This window comes from Lepidochelys olivacea (genome assembly GCF_965140295.1).
Source record: "Lepidochelys olivacea isolate rLepOli2 genome assembly, chromosome: 4".
Classification (NCBI taxonomy): Eukaryota; Metazoa; Chordata; order Testudines; family Cheloniidae; genus Lepidochelys; species Lepidochelys olivacea.
This window is the reverse complement of record NC_140414.1, coordinates 32,849,497-32,861,625: the sequence shown is the minus strand read 5'-3', so window position 1 is coordinate 32,861,625 and position 12,129 is coordinate 32,849,497. Positions and strand designations below refer to the sequence as shown.

The 12,129-nt window shown below is 38.3% G+C and overlaps 1 protein-coding gene across 3 annotated transcripts in view; it reads right to left on the bottom strand.

Moving 5' to 3' along the window:
- Positions 1-12,129, bottom strand: part of RAP1GDS1 (Rap1 GTPase-GDP dissociation stimulator 1) — a 156,906-nt gene that overhangs the window by 97,308 nt on the left and 47,469 nt on the right. The gene's annotated exons all lie outside the window — the stretch shown is intronic.

Sequence of the window (12,129 nt, the reverse complement as noted above, 5' to 3'; positions counted from 1 at the left end):
GTGGCTGCTACTCTGCAACTTAGCTATAAAGATATACATAATGCAAATGCCTGCCATTACCTAGGAATAGATAAGTGAGAACAATACTAGTAACATCCCATTAGTTTTCATGAAGTTCTAACATCTGAATACACTCTTTATTAACACACCTTTGACCTAGGGTTATTTAACCACAGGGTATACATAATGTAGAAGTAATGTAATAGCAACCCACAGGATTCATACAGATGAAAACAATATAATCAACACCTCCTTTAATCTATATTAGCATAGGAGTGAATTAGTCTGAACACACACTAACACTTCTTTGATATTCACATACAAGTGAATTGTCCTGTGGCTTTGACTTGAGCTGGTCTGTCAGCATCACACTCTCCATGTTGTGAAAACACATTTAAAGATGGATTCCAGAGCTAATGTGCAGTTAGGAAAGTTCTATTATCATGGTGTTACCGGATTCTCATGGATGTTGTGAGGATATATCAATTGAAGTTTGTGAGGTGCTCAAATACTACAACGATGGAGGTCACATGAACAAGTGAGTACACAGATAGATAAATAGGCCCATGGTAAAGAGATACATGCGGTAGGTAGATAGCACAGGACTTGCGCAGAGATGACCCTGGGCCTCAGACAGGTTTCCTAACATCGGAGTGGTCTTGAGTGACCTGCAGATTGTAGGGAATGAACTTGCTGCCCATTCTTCAGGGAGTAAGGTGGAAGGACAAAACCAAACTGCCCTGAAAATCTACAAAATGGGTTTTCTTTCCACCCAGGTTTCCTCTGATGTATTTTCTTCAGGAGAGGACAATTTAGTTTCTTTCTTTTACCAAGTTATATAAAGTAGCCACCAGATAAGCTGCTTGTTTCTCTAGCTCATTACGCAGAAAAATGGCTTAACGTTAGTAAACCAGCCGCAAATTAAATTTAGTAATTGTAAACACAAAATCAACTAGGAGCTTAGAAGGTGAAGTTAATCTTACTGGCAGCTTTTCTTTATAGAGCCACAATAATTCTGCAGCACATGGGAGTAAACTTCTGTGGCACAGCAATTCCTCATCCATTTTTTGATTGCTATGACAAAGCTGCAAGGCATATAACTTACAGCTGCCTTTTTCTACATCAATAAAATTCACTCTTGACCACAACATACTAGTCTCTGCATACACCTAATTAATCCAAGAATTGACAGTGAAGTCATATATCAAACATTGAAAAACATGTAAATGTTTATATATATAAAGTTTAATTCCTGTGGCTGGTTCTATAAAATCCAACATTTTATATGGTGCATGACAGATTCTATTTCTCTGCAGCTGATGTCACCTACGACTCATGCACCACAGTCATCTTATAAAAATCTAAACTAGGAAAAGCTTAGCAATTTATAGACAGTTCTTGGTGGAGGTTGGGGAAAATGCAAGCATTCATATTCTCCTTCTAGAAACAATGGGCCAGATTCTTAACTTGTTTGAATGCACATGGCTCCACTGAGATCAATGGTGCTATGCCGATTTACGCCAGCTGAGGAGAACTTGACCCCATACTGCTATTCCTTAATTATATTGAGATAAACCCTGAAGGCTGTACTCAGGTAAAACTCCAACTGATGCCAGTTGGCTTCGTTGAGGGTGTGGAACAAGTCTCACTGAATACAGAGTTGACCCTGAGAAAGACATGTAGCATGTGTTTGTTATTTTAAATAATTTCTAATAAGTGTTATCTCTTCTGCTCCTTCCATTAGTACAGCTTGAACCTCTCTAATCCGACACTGCCTGTTCCGGCAACATCCGTGGTCCGGCAGAGGTGCTGACTCTGTCGGTGCTCCGGGGCTGGAGTACCCAGGTGAAAATTTAGTGGGTGCGGAGCATCCACCGGTGCCACGCTCCCCACTATGCCTCCCTCGCCTCTCGCAGGCCGGTGGCCCCACACTTACCAACTCCTCCTCCTCCCTCCCAGCGCCTCCAGAGTGCTGCGAATCAGCTGATTTGTGGCATTCAAGCTCCGGTAGGGAGGGGGAGGATCCGGGGCCGGCAGCTGGGACCACAGGTGGCAGTGAGGCTAGAGAGGTTCAACCTGTAGTCTCCTGGCATCTAAGCTTCTAAGCTTCTAAATTTTATTTTGTGCTTCTAGCCAAGCCAAGTGACCAGGAGTGACTGGCATTAGTCACTAGTGCTGGAGACAGATACTAACTACAATATATGCATAAAAATGAATAAACACCCCTTCAGACAAAGTTCTCTTTCTACATGAATATACTTTATAAATGGTAGGGAGAGGGTGGATAATACGTTCCCTAAAGATACCATCTGTGGAGGCTTTTCACTTCTGGGCCTCAGATGGAACTGGCTAGATAGGGGGACCTAGCCAAATACCAACTAAAAATATTTGGTTAAATTTGGCTTGCCAAATGTTTGCTAGTATTTATTAGGTTTAGCAAACTATTTGGTTCACCCATGTCTGGTATAGTAAGTGGGTGTATATGTTTTAGTTAGTTCGTATAACAAATGGCAGGATAAATCATAAGCCTAGACAAAAGACATAGCAACTCCAGCCAGGCTGTGAGTATCAAAAGACCAGTAGAGAAGGACTGAAAGGCATAGAAAAAAAAGCTGCAGGTTGAGTAAAGAACTTAAGAGCTCTGACATCCACCAGAACTTGCCAACCCATTAAATATGGGACACATTGTGGGTAATATAAGAAAAGCAATTGTAATACGTTTTCACACACTTAAAGGTTAAACATTGCATGTTAAGTAAATGAAATAGAAATTGTCAGACACTAAACAGTTAAACACCAGAAAGTAAGGAAATTAATTTGTTTCCACAGCAACTCATAACTCAATCACATCGAACATATGCAGAAATCAGTTCGAGAACACCATATTCTGTAAGATAATCATACGTACATGCAATATGGCCAAGTTACAGCTGCTGTGGGAATGACAAATTTGTATTTCCTTTGTTTAAAATGTTAACCCTAACGTTGCATTCACATGGTAGTAGGGTACGGGGTTGCATCTATTATTTAAAAATATACCCCCAAAGTGTATATAAAGTAATACTTCCATCTCTGAGTTATGATGATGTGAACAACCTATTAAAAATATCAAGTCTTGTGGTTTAAGATGTCACTAGAAACTTCCAATGGAATTACTGCCTTATTATGTACTGTTAAAGGATATTGTGGTGAGGCACAGTGGCCTTCTTCCAAGCCTGAGACAGAGGGACCACTACAGTTATGGTTTTTCTCTATTACATACTTGTCCAGGGTCATTTTATTATGACAACTGTGGTGGACAGACCTTAATACTAATGCAAAATGATAGTAATAAAGTTATTATAATTTTTGTTAGGATATTAAGCTTGCCTGTGCCTTTACTGATGCTTAGGATATATATTGGTCATTCCTTTCATACATATGGTTCTTGGAGAAAAGTACTTCCTTCCGCCCATGCATATATTTTTTGTTTATTTTGTTTATTTAATTTTATTAAATATTCAGGCTAACCAAAGGAATTCTGCAGTTTCACCCTGAAGACCAACAAATGTCAGGAAAATAGTATACCTTGGCCATAAAACTACGTTTATTACCCATAAGAATGTCTGATCAAAGCTAAGACACCTCCGTTTATATAAAATATCAGTTTGGTATAAACTTAATCCTTATTCACGAAAAGAAACAAATTCATGATTTAGGAAAAGACTTGATTGTGACAGGACTGTAGGGTTGTGTTATTAGAGCAATGTCTTGATGCAAAGTGAGCTTTTTTCATGCTCCCAAGAAAAAACTTATAAGTAAAGAATTTTAGATATATCCTTGATGAAATTAATTTTATGATTACTCTAAATGCTTCATTCAGAAAGATCTCTAGGAAAAACATATGAAGCTGGAAATGATTTAACCTTTGTTTATTTCTTAAATGTTGAAATGCCAAAGCATTTAGAATGGTACATTTGCAAATATTTTAATTAAATACAAAGTGTATTTTGTAATTTCCTAATATCATTGCTGTGTAAATCGTAAAATACTTTATGTACCAGCGTGGAGCCTAATGATCTTGATAAAATAATTACTAATGTAAAAAGCCATTTAAGTTTCGAATAGTTATACTAATGGGGAATTAATTATTACTAGCAGTACTCAAGCTACTCCCTCTCTCAAGTCAGGAAGACAAGAACAATGATCTCTCTAAAAATTGTTTTAAAGAATAAACAACTGCTTTAATAACTATTTAAGCTAAGGACTCTTGAAGAAATCATTAATTTTATAAAGATTGTTTTTGAGAACTAAAAAACTTTCTATAAAAAACAGAAATGTTTGGACTCTTTAAAACAGTATTTCATTTCCTGTTGAACTCTAATCAAACTACAGAAATTTCTCAGAAATTGAATAAACAGAGATAAAACTCTAACTTTAAAGATATTCTTGAGAATCTCCAGTGACAAAGACAAAGGAAATACATCTGTCAATAAATAATTTAACTTTAATGCACATATACATTAACAAACTACACAGATGAAGAGGCTCCTAAGGACAACCAATGGAGGTACTAAGCCAATCTGAATCTAAACAAGCCCAAAATCAGTGTTTTTTCTAATCATTTCATGGAAATAGGAAAGAGAAGAATATAAAAAAACCCTCAGAAGTGAGCATCCCTCCCATTCACACACCTTCTGCTACTCTGCCTAACAGCAAGCACTCATCAGCTTATCCTGTCAAACTTTTCAAGCAGGCTGCCACAGACAGATAAGAAAAACAGAGAAGACTCAAGAAAAAACCAGCCAAAGGAAACCACCCCAAGACTTCAAAATGGATTGGTGAGGGAAGTTAACTAAGACACGGACAAGGATTAGATTTAAACTCTAGTAACGATTTCACTGGGATATGGAAATCCTGTTGTTTTTAAGATGACAGTTTCTCCTGTTAATTACCAATGGTTAGACCATGTATTCTTGAAAAGGAGATGGGGCTAAACACTGGTAAACAGCAAAGTAGTGGGATTTAATTGGATTTAAGATTCCTAATATTTGTAATTGACCTGACTTAAGAAAGCTCCTTAAATGGCTTCTTCTATTTCAATATTTTTTTCCATTTCATAGGATTTAGCTAGATTGCTTACTTTGCCCAGTTATAAACTGCTTGATTATTAATAATAACCAACAGGAGCCATCTTCCCTTTAACAAGTTCTGTTGCCCGATTATCAACAGCTTAAGTATCTATGAGATACTAAATTGGGCTCACAATAAATTTCAGAGGCAATATACTTAGGCTTAGAAGAATTAGATTTATCCATAAACATTAGTAAATATCAATTTCATGGTACACACACAACCCAATGAAAAGATATTTTTATCTGCAATCAGCAAAATTTACAGATAGGCAAAGAGAGAAAATTCCTGCTTGAGAACTTAGAGCTTGATTTAGGATACTTACATTGTATATTTTGACATGTGCAACTGACAATTTGTGTTTTAAATTCTAATGTTTTAACTTTTTGAATTTCAATGTCTACTGTCCTTACATAATTGTTGTCTGACTCCCCGCTATTGCCTGACCACGCCATAATTTCTCACAGCTATGAAAATTTAAAGTGATAAAAATAAAAAACTTAAAAATAAACATTGATCTCATCCATCAAAATTATAAAAAAAAAAATAAAAATTGAATTCTGTCAAGCCTAAATATACTCACTTACTAAAGAAAAGTCCCCAGATGCAGCCCACTCTCAAAGGTGCAATCTCTGCTAAAAGGTCTCTACAGAGAGGCATACAGAAGAGATTGAAACAGACATAACCAGTTTATTGTTTGTGCTGTATTGTTTTGTTTGAGGTTTTATTTTCCTTTCTTTAATAATAAAATAGCCAGTGTTAATAACTATGATTATTTTGCTTGGCTGTAATCAGAGTTTCCCTTAAGGTATGTAGCTAAAATAATGGGAGTCACATCTCTGAGTTGGCAGTACAAGGAACAATTAATAAGAGTTGCCTCCCATTTGCTGTTTCTCAAAACTAAATATTTTTAGTCGTTTTAAAAATAAAATTACTCGGCCTCCAACCATTAAAAATGACTCTTTCTACGCCACATAGTATTACTGAACTATTATAGCAGTTTAATTTTCATTTATATAAGCCTGTTATAGGCTCCTATGTATTATACAACTACTAAATTGAGAAACGAATCTAACCTTTTACATTCAGGGGCTCGCTCCTTTGGCACAAACATTGATATTTTTGTTTAAACCTCTGACCTTGCTAGATGGAGATGAGATAGGACTTTTCCTATGTAAGCCATATTCTGAACTACCTACCTAGACATTATTTAATTCCACCTTCAAAAGAACAGACTAGCTGTGAAACTGTCATTATGGCCTTATTCTCTGGGGACAGTCTGTACAACATGAGCAGACTTTGGAGCAGTACTGGAAAATTTCCTCTAAACTTCCAAAAAAAAAAAAAAAAAATCATGATATGGTCTGGAAAGGTTTAATCCTTTAAAATAGATTTTAACCAGGATACAGTTTGAAATCTATGGCTTCCAAATGTGACAAATCTGAGAGCTATTTAAGCACAGTATATTGTTGCAGTACAGCTCACTAGTTCTCCAACTGCACTTCCTGCTTCAGGCAAGGACTTGGTATCATGATTTTAAAGCATAAGTAAATATCTAGATAAAAAGAAAAATGACCTAAAATGAAGATGTAGTATCAAAACCTTTCCTTCACAAAATAGAGGATCACATTTTTAGATCTCAGATGAGATGTTTGACTTGAACCTACTTCAATTCTGCTCTGTGAGGAGAATGGAACTTCCCTCTCCTCTCACCCAACTAGGCCATATTCTCTTGTTTTATCAGTGACCTTATATGAGGACACTAATGCATTCCAGTTATTGTCTATTAAGGTAAAATGTTCCTTCTGCTATGCCTGTGAGAGAAGCACTAATGAAACAATGGAACTTACTACTTATGTTAATGGTACACAAAATTTGCTATTATTCCATCCTTAAATTTGTTTGCTGTCTAAGTTTTAGTATTTAAAGAGAGACACTGCCTACTTGTTTTAGCTTAAGATACACGTACTCTTTTTGTTCCTTTCCACAGTTTTATTCTGGAGCTTTATTTTAATAACCTTTAATAGTTTTTAAGATATACCTTACTTGCTTCAGTCTCTCTTTCTCCCCTTCTCCACCAGCAGGGCAACTCTTGAGATTGTGTTCATGTGTCTGTTTGTGGGACACATGCACATAGCTGTCAAGTCCCAAAAGCAGTGAGCACAACAATGCACTGGCACTCCTGTCAGATCTGCCATTATTGTGTGCAGTGTTGTTGTAGCCATGTCAGTCCCAGGATATTAAAGAGACACGGTGGGTGAGGTAATATCTTTTATTGGACCAACTTCTATTGCTGAGAGAAACAAGCTTTTGAGCTTACACAGAGCTCTCCTCTCTTACTAACAGAAGTTAGTCCAAGAAAAGAGTTTCCCTCAACCACCTTTTCCCTCTGTTTAATTTTGTACTTTTTGCGTGTTCAGATTGTATTAAACAATATTTTTGGCATTTCACTTCTGCCTCTACTAGTAGTACCCCCTTCTGCTGTTCCCTGGAAGATTCCTAGAGGTCAGGGAAGAGTGAGACTTCCTCAGGAAGATTTTTTGGGTACAGAAAGCATTAGAAGGAGACAGGAGGTAATGAGCTGGCAGGGAGATGAGGGAGACTTGCCGAGCAAGGGCAGTTGTAAAATGGGTGTAAAGCACTCACTAAATGAGAATGGCAGCATTTTACATCCACTTTGCACCGGTATAAATGACTACCCAAAGCACCAGGTAGTGGGGAATCAGGCCCATGGGATTTGACTCTTCTAGACATAGATCTGGCCCCACATTTACATCTACTCCAGTACAAGTCCAATCAGTCTTATTCTTGAAGAAAGAAAATTCCTCTACAAAGAAATTAATTGTATTGTAGTAGTACCTAGAGGCCACAGTCTGGGATCAGGGGTCTGCTGTTAGGCACTGTACATTTTGATAATGAAAACAGTCCCATTTTCAAACCGCTTTCTAGGTGGCAGCTGCCTGCGTTCCACCAGACTGTCCCACTGGAAGAGATTTTTTTATCCTCCACAACAGTCAGCTTTAAAAACTCTTTACACAGCAATTACTGAGCCTGTGAATACTTTAATCACCACTGGCACTCTCATCTCTTTGACACACATTCTGCCTGCACAAATAATCTATACACCAAGATGACCTGGAAGGACATTGAATTGGAGAGGAAGTTTAGAAGGCACAGGGTCAAGGGAGAAGGATGGTCATAATATATTACTAGATCATTAATAACTGACCACTGGCTGCAAATTTAGGAAACTTGATCTCTTACAGCAATCTGTTAGACCAAACTTATTAACAGATGCAACCCAGCAAATAATTTAAGAGGATTTTTTTTTAAAATGTATGTTGCTTCTCACAGTTTAAAGCAAATCAGAAATTGTTTTTATTGACATTTGGTCAATTTTTCAACAGCGCCCAAATGTCTTAGGTGCCTACACCACATTTTCAGAACTGATTTAGGTACTTAGGAACCTAAGTCCAATGGTCTTTCAATGACACAGTCTTTTTTGAAAGCTTTCTCCATTGTTGCTAAACTGCTGTTTGATTTTACATTCAAACTCTTATGTTATTTTGGTTTTGCTTTCTTCCAACCTAAAATGGATTAGTGTTATGTATAGTATCTTTAAGGCCTCCACTGAGATGATCTCTATACAATGGGAAATTTTATAACATCCTTTTGGACTAGGCAAGAATATCTTGTATGCTTTTGATACTTAGCCATTGGCAAAGATACTTTTCTCCACACATCACAGGTATAACTATAAACAGAGTGGCACATAAACCACTTTATGGTTGGAAGCATTAATCTTTGTGTCACAAACCCATAATTCTCCATTTCCAAATTAATGGAACTTATCAGCTCCTTTGGGGTACTGTCAAGTTAGAAAATTAATTACACTAAAACAGAGTAATTATTCTAAACTGGAACCTTTTTCTTTATTAGGATGGGCAGCTTGTTATCTCATATATGCTTTGAAGTAAGGTTTTGAGAATTTGAAGAATTCCTAGAATTTCTGAGTGTTTCTCAGTAATATACCAAGATACCAGGATGGGTTATATTACTCTTCATATTTCATTAAGGGTGATATTAGGTTTTTTGAAAAGGAAAACATTATTCTGTCTTTTAATGATGTAATCTTAAAACCTATCCAGTGATTTTTCTTTCAGAAACATTCAGTGTACACTCAGGGAGTTGGATGGCTTGAGGAATTAGAAATGAGGTACAGTGACCTTCTTCTCCTAGTGGCTGGTTCAAATCCAGCCCAGGATTGGAAGATATAATCTGAAGGCCGTTGGGTGTTTGTTGGTTCCCCTGGGAAAATATCCATAACTGGCACTAATTTCCTGGCAACCGAGTTTGCTGTTTCAGCAGAGAGAAGAAGGATTGAATGGACACAGGGGATTAATTCTCCTCTTCCTTCTAGAACAGTTAGGTGAGAAGTGGTGGGCCGTGTGTGTGTGTGTGTTGGCAAGCAGTGCCTCTGTGTGAGAGGCTTGGTCTACACTAGGAACCTATGTTGGTATAACTATGTCGCTTAGGAGTGTGGAAAATCCACACCCCGAGAGACGCAGTTGTACCAACCTAACTCCTGGTGTAGACTGCGCTATGTCGATGGAACATAGCTACCGCCTCTTGGAGAGGTGGATTACCTATGCTGACAGGAGAAGCTATCCCGTTGGCATAGGTAGTATCTGCACTGAAATGCTACAGCAGCTCAGCGACATTGGTGCAGCTGCACCGCTGAAGCATGTTAAGTGTAGACAAGCCCCAAGTGATATAAGAGATGAAGACAGTGTGAAGCAGGGGGAATACAGAGGAAACAAGTAAGAAGAAGATCTGAAGAAATTAAAGAAAAGAAATAAGAGGGAGGCGGGAGGACAGAAAAAAATATATTGAAGGAAAGCAGACACTGAAGAAGAGATACTACATACAGCATCAGGTAAGAAAAACTAGAATGACACAACAGAAAGAGGAAAAAGAGGAAGAGAGACAAAGTAAGCTACTTAAATATTTGTATTTACTAATGTTTAGGGTCAAAATGTGACTGTAGTCCAGAATCTTTAAGTGACTGTCAGAAGGAAGATGGCCCTCTGAAAGGGTCTGGGGCCCAGCCTACCTCTGACAGGCTCCACAAGGGGAAATGAGGCAGCTTAGATTCACCTGGGAGTAGTTACCTCACTGAGTAACTGGGATTCAGTTAATTAGGCAGGGAAGCCTCTGGGCACCATAAAAGACTACAGACCTCAGAGGGAAAGAAAGAGGGGAAAGGAAGCTGTTGAACAGGATCACACCAGCAGACTGATGAGAAGCTGCCTCAGAAGCCAAAATGGGAGAAGCAAGGCAAGAGGCTGGGGAAGCCCACAGAGGAGGAGAGGTAGGAAGTGGAACGGGCTGCAACAAGGGACTGAGAAGGATTGGTTTGGGCTGTTCCGAACAACCCAGTGGAGAGGCTGGGGCTGGGCTTTGGAGAAGGCGGCTCAAAACCCAGGAGACCTAGGGTTGTCTAGCTTCCACTAGCACTATGGGGCTTCCATCTCTCCATTACCCTGAAGGGGACAGAGGCTGGGTCATAATAAGGACTTGACCAACACCGAATTGAGTGCAGCAGTGTAAGGGGGAGCTAACAGACAGAGTCCCCATGTTGCAGTGACCCATAAATTCTACCTTAGCCCTCTGCAATTTATTAGAGCCATTTGCATATAATTTATCTCCATCACCATGTATTATCTTCATAATCTATACCTGCACCCATACACAAAGAGCCCTCATAAACTGAGGGGAGTTAGAGTAAAATTTTGTAAACTATACAAAAGATACTGCTCAGAATGGTTCCATCTGCCCCTCCAGCTTGAGAGGAATGTGACCAGAAGAAGAGAAGGTAGTTGAGAGGAGAAGCTGGGCACCAGGCTGAGGCAAAACAAAGAGCACTGGGGTTGTCTGGTTGAGAGGAAATATCGATGTGTTGTGGAGTGGTCAAAATCTACAGCCTGAACCATTTTGCACCTACCAGCTGGGTACTAGGATTTACTTATGGACCCCCACAGGTAATGGTACACAATTCATTTAACTCCAAGCCCTTGGATGTTTTCATATCACAAACTCTTCTTCCTATCCCATACTCTTTAAACATGAAGGTGTTCAATGGTGGTAAATGTTGCAGATACCTTACAAAGAACTCTAGAACAGCATGGATTCTCTTCCTTGAAGAGAAGTTTGATGAAAAACAAACAACAACAAAAACCCACGCCTGACACTTTCCTGGCTAAGATCTCCCTGTGAACTACTCAAGATGAAAAAAATGCACCAATGTTACCTCTTGAATGGCAGACATTGTTATAAGCCATAAGGCATCACGAGCAGTGTTTAGCTTCTAGTGTTAAAATTTCACAAAATATCTTACACTTACACAGCCATGAAATTATGACTTGTAGAATGGCATCTTGGAAGAGAAATCAGATCAGCTGATTAATATGGGCTTTTGAGAAGAGTATTGATATGTTACAGAGATCAGATATAGAAGAGGTTTATTTTGTTTAAAAATTAAAAAAAGAAAAATTCTAATCAGAAGCTTCATTTTACCTAATACATGTAATCAAATTATTTATATTGGCCCTAACAAAGTATGTGAAGTTGAAACCTTGTATAGGTCTTTCTTCCACATCTTCTGCCAGCGTCCCATGATCAGAAAGTTAGAGATGGAAAAGTTCTATAATCTGCTGTCTCTATTTTCCCTATAACCTTTCTGTTTGTGGAACAGGACCCTGTAGAGCTTCGGGAACAAAAGCCATCTCATTTTCTTCTTGACAATGTTAGTTCTGTCATCATCCAGTATGCTTAAGATTGCACTGTACTTAGAAAGCCAATCTTTCCCTTCTAATGGAAACATTGTGGAAATGAATGTGTGATCAGACACGTAAGGAAAATAATGGGCTATATGGTTGGATTGGCAACCTGTGCCACCTTTACTCAGAGTAACTGAAAGTGCTGAATGCCATGCTCATGCTACACTCAAGCACAAGG